This window comes from Passer domesticus, chromosome 2 (genome assembly GCF_036417665.1).
Source record: "Passer domesticus isolate bPasDom1 chromosome 2, bPasDom1.hap1, whole genome shotgun sequence".
Taxonomy (NCBI): domain Eukaryota; kingdom Metazoa; phylum Chordata; class Aves; order Passeriformes; family Passeridae; genus Passer; species Passer domesticus.
Genome location: NC_087475.1, coordinates 32775069 through 32785037, shown reverse-complemented (window position 1 = coordinate 32785037; position 9969 = coordinate 32775069). Strand labels below are relative to the sequence as shown.

General features: G+C 39.3%; 1 long non-coding RNA gene across 1 annotated transcript; it reads left to right on the top strand.

Moving 5' to 3' along the window:
- Nucleotides 1-380: 380 nt before the first annotated feature.
- Nucleotides 381-8756, top strand: LOC135295290 (uncharacterized). Its single transcript, XR_010357332.1, has 3 exons — nucleotides 381-543; nucleotides 958-1107; nucleotides 6769-8756. It is a non-coding gene; the product is annotated as an uncharacterized LOC135295290 (long non-coding RNA).
- Nucleotides 8757-9969: the final 1213 nt, after the last annotated feature.

Below are 9969 nucleotides of genomic sequence, written 5' to 3'. Positions count from 1 at the left end.
TTGCACACTGTTCACTTTATTCTTTTCCCACACACCAAAATGGGGACAACCTGGTATAAATCCCTCATTAACTCTACACTGGGATACTTCTCAAAAAAGTAAAAAAAAAAATTGATTATCAATAAAAAGGAATAACAAGCTACGATTAATGAACATATTTCTTTCTCTGCATGATTATCTTTGATGGCAAAAGAAAATGGGGGTCAAACCAAAAGCAACCCAAATACCTACAATGAAGATAATTTTAGAAAGTGCTTTCTAAAAAAAAAAACCAAATATTTAATCTGTAGTTAAGAAGATGATCTGAAGAATTCATAAATATTCTTAAAGTTGGTACTGGTATCTTTAATGACTTTAGATCTGTTAATCTATTTCAGACTTTGGACTGATTAAGAACACTGACTGAAAAAATCCCTTGTGACTTGAGTGTACTGGCTGAATACTAAGCCAGGCTCCTGCCATGGATGACACAGTCTTGAGTGTATCTTAAAGCTTTTGGCTGCATTAGACAGAAAGAACATACTGAAATGGAGCTGTTCTGGGGTAATGTATGAATACTGTATTTTGATCTGCATAAATAAGTGTTCACTGCAAGAGTACAAGAGGGCTGTCAGGAGAAACAAGCAGTGTGATAAGGAGAATGGCTAGAAGTAAGACATAAATGAATGCTTTTTGGCTTTCAAATCATTGACTTTAAAGTTTTTGTTTCCTCAAAGAACAGGCTATAGTAACAGTTTCTCCAGAAATACCAAATTTTGCAAAATCACTGTAAAGGAAGGAGTTCTACTATGAGCAGTAATGGTTGAAAGATAAAGGAAATTGTTCAGACAAAGATACTTGTTCATACTCCAGAAAATTAGCTGATGTTTGTAAAATCTTTGGATGTTTATCAGTTCTCTAGTATCATATACATACAATCATATACCTAGTTACCATCTAAAATCTTTCTCTTTCCAGTTGCTCACCTTCTGGGTGAGCATGGCTAATGCCTGCACTGCTCTGCAGCTCAGAGAAACATCATGTGAATATCCCAAGTTCAATCAAGACACAAAGCCTGGCCTGGAGATGCCTTAGGGGAGGCAGAAAAGCACCTACCCCAGGTCACAGGTATAAGACTAGCAAGATGAATTTGGGACATTCTACAAAATTGTAAAATTCCTGCTTAAGACCTAAGTTTGGGAAAATGCATGTGTACTCTTGAGCTTAGAAATGAGACTTACAACTTCATTTATTTCGAGAACTGCAAAGCCATTAGAAGTGGCACTATTGAAAGAAAAGATAAAGAACTTTCCATCCAAAGCTGTTGAATTCTTCACAAGCAAGCAAGCAACTCTCTTCTATAGCTAAGAGAGGTGGCATTTTGCTATCATGACTTATGCCAGTAGTGGGAACTTTGCCAGAGACAGCAGAGAAAATAGTTGCTGAATTTGAAATACTCCATACCTAATAATAAATAAGAGCTCCATATATTACACAAATGTTCTTTCTGGAAAATGTCCTCCCCTTTCAGTCAAATTGCACAAAAATATTCCTGCAATAAATATCATAGACCTTGCTATAAAATCCGTAAGGAAAGTCCCCTCCCCAAATCTGTCTATGGACCTTGCTTTCAGAATAATGTTTCTGTTATTGTACAGGGCATATTATACCCACAGTTTCCAGAAACTATTGGAATAAATAACCCGGTTCAGACTCCCCCTAATTAGAGTCAGGGAAACAATATGTGATTAACAGCCCACAAGAGCCAGTAAAAGCAGGGAAGGCAGAGATTGTGGAAGCAGGGTCATGAAGAGGTCTTGGTGACAGAGAGGTGAAACAGACCTAAAATCTTCATCATATGCTGCTGCAGTCCAATTACTGTGCATTTTGCTACTAAGCTCAAAACAAAAATTGTAGGTTGTGACAGGAGAACATGACTAGGAAAAAGACCCTGAGGAAATGTAAACCTTGCCAAGTACTGAGGAAAGTGCAGAGGAGAACATGCCTTGTCACCCAAAATAATAAACACCACACAAGAAAACACACACCAAAACCCTCCAGAAAGGTTTCAGACCTGGCATCTGAAATATCACCTTCCTGGGCTTGGTTCTGACACTGTTGTACATTGCTGCACTTTAGGATTTGTTTTACTTTAGAGAGATTACTTCAATGGGACTCCTCATATATGCAACCAAAATTAGATTGCTTAAGAGAAATTGCTGGACCAAATGCAAAGACCTTTGAAGGTTTGTGTCCAGTTTGTAAACCAAGCAGGGCATGCTTACAAAAACAGCTGAATATTTTTCAGCTGCAGAAAGAAGGTGTAGAGTTTCTACAAGTAAATTGAGTGCATCTTACAGCAGCTTCCAGAACTATTGTTGGAATTTGGCACCTTCTGTATTTCTCTTCTAGAGATCCACATTATGGATCCACATTATTATATGGTTTGTGCACAAGAAATCTATTGTTCTGTTTGCTATCACAGTAGCAGCTGTAGGATGTTTGGAAGCACCTCTAGTGTTAGAAAACAGGCAGCTGAATACAGCAGTTTGGCAAGGTATAATCTAGGTAGCCTCAGCACTACCCCCTCCCACTTCCACGCATTTTTAGACACTTTTAAGTTGCTGCTCATGGTGGCACCAGTTGCTGACTTGAGTCTCCTAGAAGCCATCAGTGTAATTTTAGTGGTCACCATATACAATTCAATACTCAGAGTAGCCTGTATGCATATGAAGGAGCAGAGGGGGCTGTAGGGTTGGATAGATAAAAAAATCTGAAAATACACCCTTTCTCTGTACAGAGGAGTGAGTGCCATAGCTCCCTTGCTTCTCTTTGAACATCGTTTGCTGCTGAAATGCTGTATTTGTGTCACTGAGGTTCAGTGCCAAGACAAGCATTTGCCACCTATATAGAAGCTTAAAGTAGCACAGAGGCTGACAGAAATACCTTGAAGGCTGACAGAGGGGTGGTATTCTGATGTAGTATACCCTGATGTAGGAAGTTTTTATTTATTTTGAATTATATAAGCACCCTGGGGAGGAATATGGCTTAGATTTACTCTGCTCTGACCCAGCCACAGTGTGTCTGAAGTGCAAAATTACCATGAAGCACTCCCCAAGAGTCTGGAAATGGTGCAGCCCTACTGAATGATAGATTTTTAGCAGTTTTCCTGCCTAGATCCCACTTGGTTAATGTAATGCTGATTAAAGCAAGTACACTTCTACAGCACTCCCATTCATTCCTCCATAGCCACTCACTGCAGAGACCACGCAGGCTTTTAATTATTTTACTAAACAGGGAGCATTTTTCTTGGAAGTGCATCATGAAATCACCATGCTTTTAATTCCAACAGGAAGACCTCAAATAGCAACAAAGTCCATGTGAAATTCCACATACGTTTCAGCTTTCCTTCCACAGCACCAAGCAGAAGGAAAGAGTCCAAGGAAAAGGAGGGAGCCTCAGATAATACGTAGCACTGTTACAGTCATCAAGTCATAAACCCCAAGGCTTTTCTTTTCTACAGGAGGGCAAAACCTGTTTTCTGGTGCTTCCACAGCCATGGGTACCACATCCCACTGTCTTTAGCTCATACAGAGCAGAAGAAACATACCTGTCTACTAAGGTATCTATGTCTCAAACTCATAGTCAAGATCACAAGTCAAGCTCTTGGAGAAAAGTAAGAAAATGGTTCTCTTTTTTTTTGCTATCAAAGACAAATGAGGTTCATCCTGTCTTTGGACTTCATTCTCAGAGGTAAAATATATCTTCAGTCAAAGGCAGCTACCTGGCAAAAAAAAAACCAAGTACCATCAGTTTTCTCTACTAATGCAAAAGATTCCTTGGGTAAATTCATCTCAAACCTGAAATCATTCTCTGTAAGCCAATTTTGCTTCAATAAATCAAAAAATCACCAATCTTGGAATGTTTTTCACAAAGATGACCCAGCATATTAAGTTTTTGCAGTGTTTGGTCGGAGGATGCACTTGTGAAGGTGCAATAATAAGGTGAATTAGCTACCAGATGAAATTAGTTATAAAGAGACCTTGTCAGAAATTCAAGCAAAAAAAGAAAAAAAGATAGAAATCTGAGAATTCACATTTGCTTTATTAAGCAATGAAAATTAAGATGTCTTTGCGTCATTCCTAGGCAGTTTAATCCTTTATTACTAATAAATGATCTTTTATTTAAAGGATTTTGAAGTGGACAGAGATAACAGTTTAATCATTATGATGAAAAGCCAAGATTTTTCATCTTCAAAGTGCTGAAATATCAGCATACACCAGTAATAATGAACCTTGTTAATCATTAGCATCCCCCAAATATAATGGGAATAACATTTTCCTAAGAGCTTGCAAAAGAATTGAGAAAAAAAGCGAGTGGGCTTTTTATAGGTTAGACCTTTTATAACTAACTTTATTCATATTTTAATGAGTAATGTATGAATAAGTGGATTTTTAAGTTAACAAATGAATATTTAAAGAAAAAAGAACAGAATGAATTTGTCAATCAAAAGACCTCCAAACCCAGGTACATGCTCCAGGCGTGATCTTGAAAACATTTATGCACATGAGTAACTCGTGACTCATGACTCATCCCAGTAAAGTCAAGGCTACTAAATTAACCTTTTATGAGGAATGCGTGTTAGGATGACAGCTGGTATTCCACCCAACACAGTGGAAAAGATAAACATCTGCAAGGTAGGGGCCTAATGTAAGAGCATCATCTAAGCTTTCCTCCAGAGAAAGATGCAAGTATTGGGGAGCAGCTCTGTGGGAAAGGCCCTAGAAGGTGAGAGGCAGCAAGCTGAACATGAGCACGTGATGTGCCCTGCAGGAAAGGCAGCCAACAGCTCCGGTGTGTGTGTGAACAGGGGCATGGCACGCAGACCAAGGAAAAAGGATCGTCCCTCTCCTGGTGGCACTCACCACTCTAGACAGGGCATTGAGTTTAGGGCCCTGCAATGAAGGAAGCATATGGGAAAACTGGAGGGAGCTTTTAGAATGTTCCAAGGCAGTCAGGAAGTGTAAGAGCAGAGGCAGGAGAAGCTGGGCAGCTTCAGCCTGGAGAAGAGATCACTTTAGGGGCACCTAACAGCCCCTCAGTGTCTACAAGGGGTCATCAGGGAGACAGAACTAGATTCCTCATAGTGGTACAGGATGAGAGAATGAGACATGAATGTCCATACATGGAACCAGAGAGTTTCAGACTTGATTTAAAGGAAAGCTTTTTCCCCATGAGGACAGTCTGAAAATGGGGCAAGTTGTTCAGAGTGGTTGTACTTCTCCTCCTTGGAAGTTCTCAAGATCCAACTGGACAAATCCCTGAGCAGTCTTGTCTGATGCCACAGCTTACCCTGCTTTGAGCAGGGCTATAAACCAGGTCGCCTCCCCTAGCTCATTTTAACTGATCCCACAATCCCACAAATCACCTACTGTTGCTTAAACTGTGGCTTTAATTAGGGAAGAAATTATTCCTTTATTCCCACATTTCCCCAGAAACAGTTTTATCCTTCTAATGAAGTTCCCAAAACCTGCATACTACCAGGCAGCCTTGTTCCTTCCATAATGACAAGCACTCACCATGAGTTACTGGTATCACTTTTTCAGCCAGTATCTATACTATACTCTTGGTATATCACATCAACAGTGAAACAACAGAAACTTATTAAACAGATCTTTCTGTCTAAGAATAGATTCAGCTTACTTCATCGGCCATCTCGCTTTTTTTAGTTTTCCCAGTAAAATACCATGATAAAAGGATTATACACATCACCATATGAAACTGTATGTGACCTCTAATATATACTTTTATATTGATGAATGCTTTGGCAGGAATGTGCATCAGCACATTTGTAAGACAGTGAAGGAAATCAGTATGTATGAATCCAGAAAGTATTTTCATTTTACATGGCCCCTCTTTGCACTGGGTGCACAGACACAGGCTATTTTCAGTTACCCAAAAAATTTGTGGATAAAGGTCTCACTCCTGTGGCCTAAAGGAACTCCATGGTAGTTCTAAGAAAATCCCACTTTAAAGTTCCATTGTGTATGAGAACTGTCTGCAGGCATGGGCATCTCTGTAAGAGTCTACCTAGAAACTGGAAATGGTCATGGTTATCAAACCTTACAGCCATCCTGGCTGGGGCACTGTGTCAGGAGTCCAACTCCTCTAGGCTGGGAATGGGCAAGGGATGTAATGGGAAATGGTGATATCCTACATGCAAGGCAAGCAATGACTGCTCTTACTCTGCCTTTCTGTGAGGAACCAGGTTTTTTGTGTACATGCATGGTACCAAGGTGCCACTGAGAGCTTCTGTTCTGCCCAGTGCCTGGCCCCCCATAGGGTTCAGGCAGGAGAGATGAACGCATGAACTCCAGCCACAGGAGCATAATCCAACCCAAAATACTCAGACCTAGGGGACTTTGACTTTGAAGTGAAAGACAGAGATAAACAAGGAGTTTCAGCAGCTCTGAAGTGGTCGTTCTTACTTACAAAGACTCTGGGGATTTATATCCTCTTAAATACTTATGCTTTCTATATCTAGCCATAAGTCCAATAAAAATGTTTGCAGCAGATCTTAGGAAAGGAGCACATACTTTTGCAAAAATAAAACAAAAATTAAAAATAAATAAATAAAATAACTTTCTGGAAAAAATGCCAGAGAAAGATCTTCTTCAGCAATTTTCCTGCAAAAAGGTCAAGCTCAAGATGTAGATAATAAAAAGAAATATCTGAATAAATTCTCAGCTGGTATCTTAATAGTTATAAATCCCCTTATCTCTCTTGCAGGATTCTTGCAACCATTGCAAACTGCTTCTTCCAAATCAAAGGGTGACAAGAATTACAAAGAGGACACACTAGACCAGATTTCACCCATCTTGGACCAACAGAAAAATCAAGTATATCTCTGTTCTGGATACCACCATAATTTGTGAGAGTCTTGTAGGTAGGGGGAGAGAAGAAGAGGGATATACTAGGAATATTTCATCTTACAGTATTGGTATCTTCTACACCAGCTGCTTTTTCCAGCTTTCTTTTGGGGTCATATTAAGAAGGAATTCTATAATCAATGTTCCAACATCAGAAAGTAATCAAAAATAGATGGCTTTCCCACTGCATATCTCCTTATCTACACAGTAATTTAATATTTACAACAGTTAATGAAATCTGAAGTGATATTTGACATAAGTTTTTAAACCAAGGTGAGGGAATAACTTGCTGTGCAAGACTTTTTTCTGTGCTCAAATGCCCATGACTATCCTTTGGAAACCAGTCAAGCTTTTTTTTTTTTTTTTTTATTTTTTTTTTTTTTTTTTTTTTTTTTTTATAGCCTTCCTAGTCTAGACCTATACTAAAAGAAGGATTGTAAACCTTCTCACTAGATAATATGGAATAGCCAGATTGTTATCTCTCTGATTATTCTTGAATTCTTAAAAGCAACAATAGTAATAATATGGATTGGTCTCCCTCTAATATGATGATGGTTTGGAGGTTTAGCTTTATCAAATAATACAAATACAACAGTTTAAAGCTAATTATGTATCTGAGCAACATGAAAGATGGAAAGATGGCTAAAGAGTAGCTGCCAGAGCCCCACCTGAGTAAGACTGGTGTATGGAAGAATATTTATTGAAGGACTCTCTCAAATCCAGTGCAGGCTTCTTCTTTTAAGCGCACACAACCTATAGCAAGGCCACGTTGTACGTACTCCTTTAGTGTCCCGGGTGGCTCCCCCATGGTCCCACAGCAAATGTCCCCTCAGACATCTGCCGAGGCCTGGGGCAGTCCTTTATTTCACCCCCACCATGCTGTGACCTTGCCCATCACCAGATGTTGGCTGAGAGCACAGCAGGGGATGACCTGGCCCCTGTTTAGGTGTACAGCCTTGCTCACCAGGGAGTTGGACACACGACAAGTGCATCTCCTCAGCCACCTCAAGTCCCTCAGAGCTTCCTAAAGGCATGGAGTCATGTTTAAAATGAGTATCAGCACCTTGGACACAATCCATAAATTAGGCCTAAGTTATGTTCAAGGCTAGTTCAAGCTACAGAATTATACAATCATATCCTTAACCAGCTCATTTTTTTGTGTGTGATGGAACTCACATAATGATGAAGGTCATATCAAGGACAATACTTTTGTAGGGGTCAAAACAGTTGAAACAAACAATTTTATTAGCTAAGGAATATGACCTTTCTTACCAACTTCTTCTTGAAGGACTGAAAATATGTTATTTAGAGCATTTGCAACATTTCTTGGTTTATTATGGGCTAATGAGGCACGTGTTACCCCTAAACAGCATGAAAAAACCTCAACCTTATGCTGTGAAAATTCAACCTTTTCAAGGTTGTCACTAGTCTACAGCCAAAAACAGATGCAGAGCTGAAAATAATGAACTATATAAATATACATGTAGTTTTTTCACTTTATCCTCCTGAGTATGCTCCCTAGGTGCTTCATGCTATGTCAGTTTTCATCTGCTAAAGATCTGTCCTAACACTTGGAAATTAAGAACTGTAGTTCAAATAAGACTTCTTGAATAAGTTTGGAAGTGGTAGAATATAGTACCTGACTGAAGTTGTATAAAAACTTTTTAAAAGTGTGTGTTGTACTTATTTATCTATTCTTTTGCCAAAGAGATGGACAGGGTTAATACACATGATGTTCCTGATGTTCATGAGCACCTTTTCAGTACTGTTACTCCATTGTGTTCTTTCTCATGTGATTTTTTCAGAACTATACAAATCCCTGTTCTGTTATTTTGTTTTGTTCTTGTATTCTCCTTCATGTTCCACATGCAAAGGAAGAAAAAATATTTTTACTGCAATATGAAATAGTTAGAATCCTAGCACTGATAATCCAAGGTCTGTAAACAGACATTAAGCAATAAATCCACCTTCACCCCAGCACAGTGTTATTTAGCAATTAATTGCAAAGTGGTTTGTAGGTTTGTTTGTGACATGTATCTTTCAATTTAACCTTACTGGATTGTCCTTACAAACAGACAAGTAGACAGATTCCTCCTGCCTAGTTCCACCTCATCCTCAGCAATGGGTCTCCAGTTGATACTTTGGGGTGATACTTTGAGTTTGGCTGCACAAAGTGGAACCTGGGTGGAGGCACTGGGGAAAAAAGCCCTTGGAAAGGTCATTATTTAAATATTTCTCATGTGAGCCTGCCCTCTTCTCCTCCCCAGCTTTACAGCAAGTGTACATGACAATGAAAATATAAAGAAAAGCAATGGGCTGACATTCCAGAACAAGACAAAGCTGTAAAAAACACTGATTTTGGGACTCCTTCTCTGAAAGAATAATGCTTAATGATTTTGCACATGTGCAAGGAATGAAAAGACTGTAATCTCATAAACCTGACATAGCTAAGATGAGCTTCAAGCCTTGACCAGTACACACCAGGCTTCTTGGATCCAGTGACTGCAGGATGTGAGCACAGTCACTGGAGTTTAGCGAAGCACAGATGAGAGCTGACTGCATCCGAGTTCTCTGTTTGTGTGGCCCTGCAAAGGCCACTGCAGCACCAGAGGCTTCCCATCCAAGCTGAGTACTCTTCAGATGTCAGGTGATGTTTCTCTTGGTGGCTGATCCCAATCTAAAGCTACATTTAGAGGATAAAGCACAAAGTCACCACTTTGTCTTTCAGGCTCATGCAACATTCCTTCAGAATATCCTTCATAAACATTAAAAAAGGTAGAAAAATCCCCACCAATTTCAAGTTGTTCCTGTAGCACACATTTTGGAGAAATCTGAAGAAAAAGATCTGTCTAGATGAGAAATAAGGATGCCACATCTACAGTGTATTTTTAAACTGAAAATCTCTCCCTCCCCAGGGAGACACAAAGTTCTACCACAAAGCAGAAAAAAAATATATCAAGGCCAGCTTCTCAGAGTGGGTTTAAAAGGCAGTTTTATTTTCACTCAAGTTTTTTGAAGTTTGAATATGCCATTTGTGCTTGTGTTGTAATGGGCAATATAG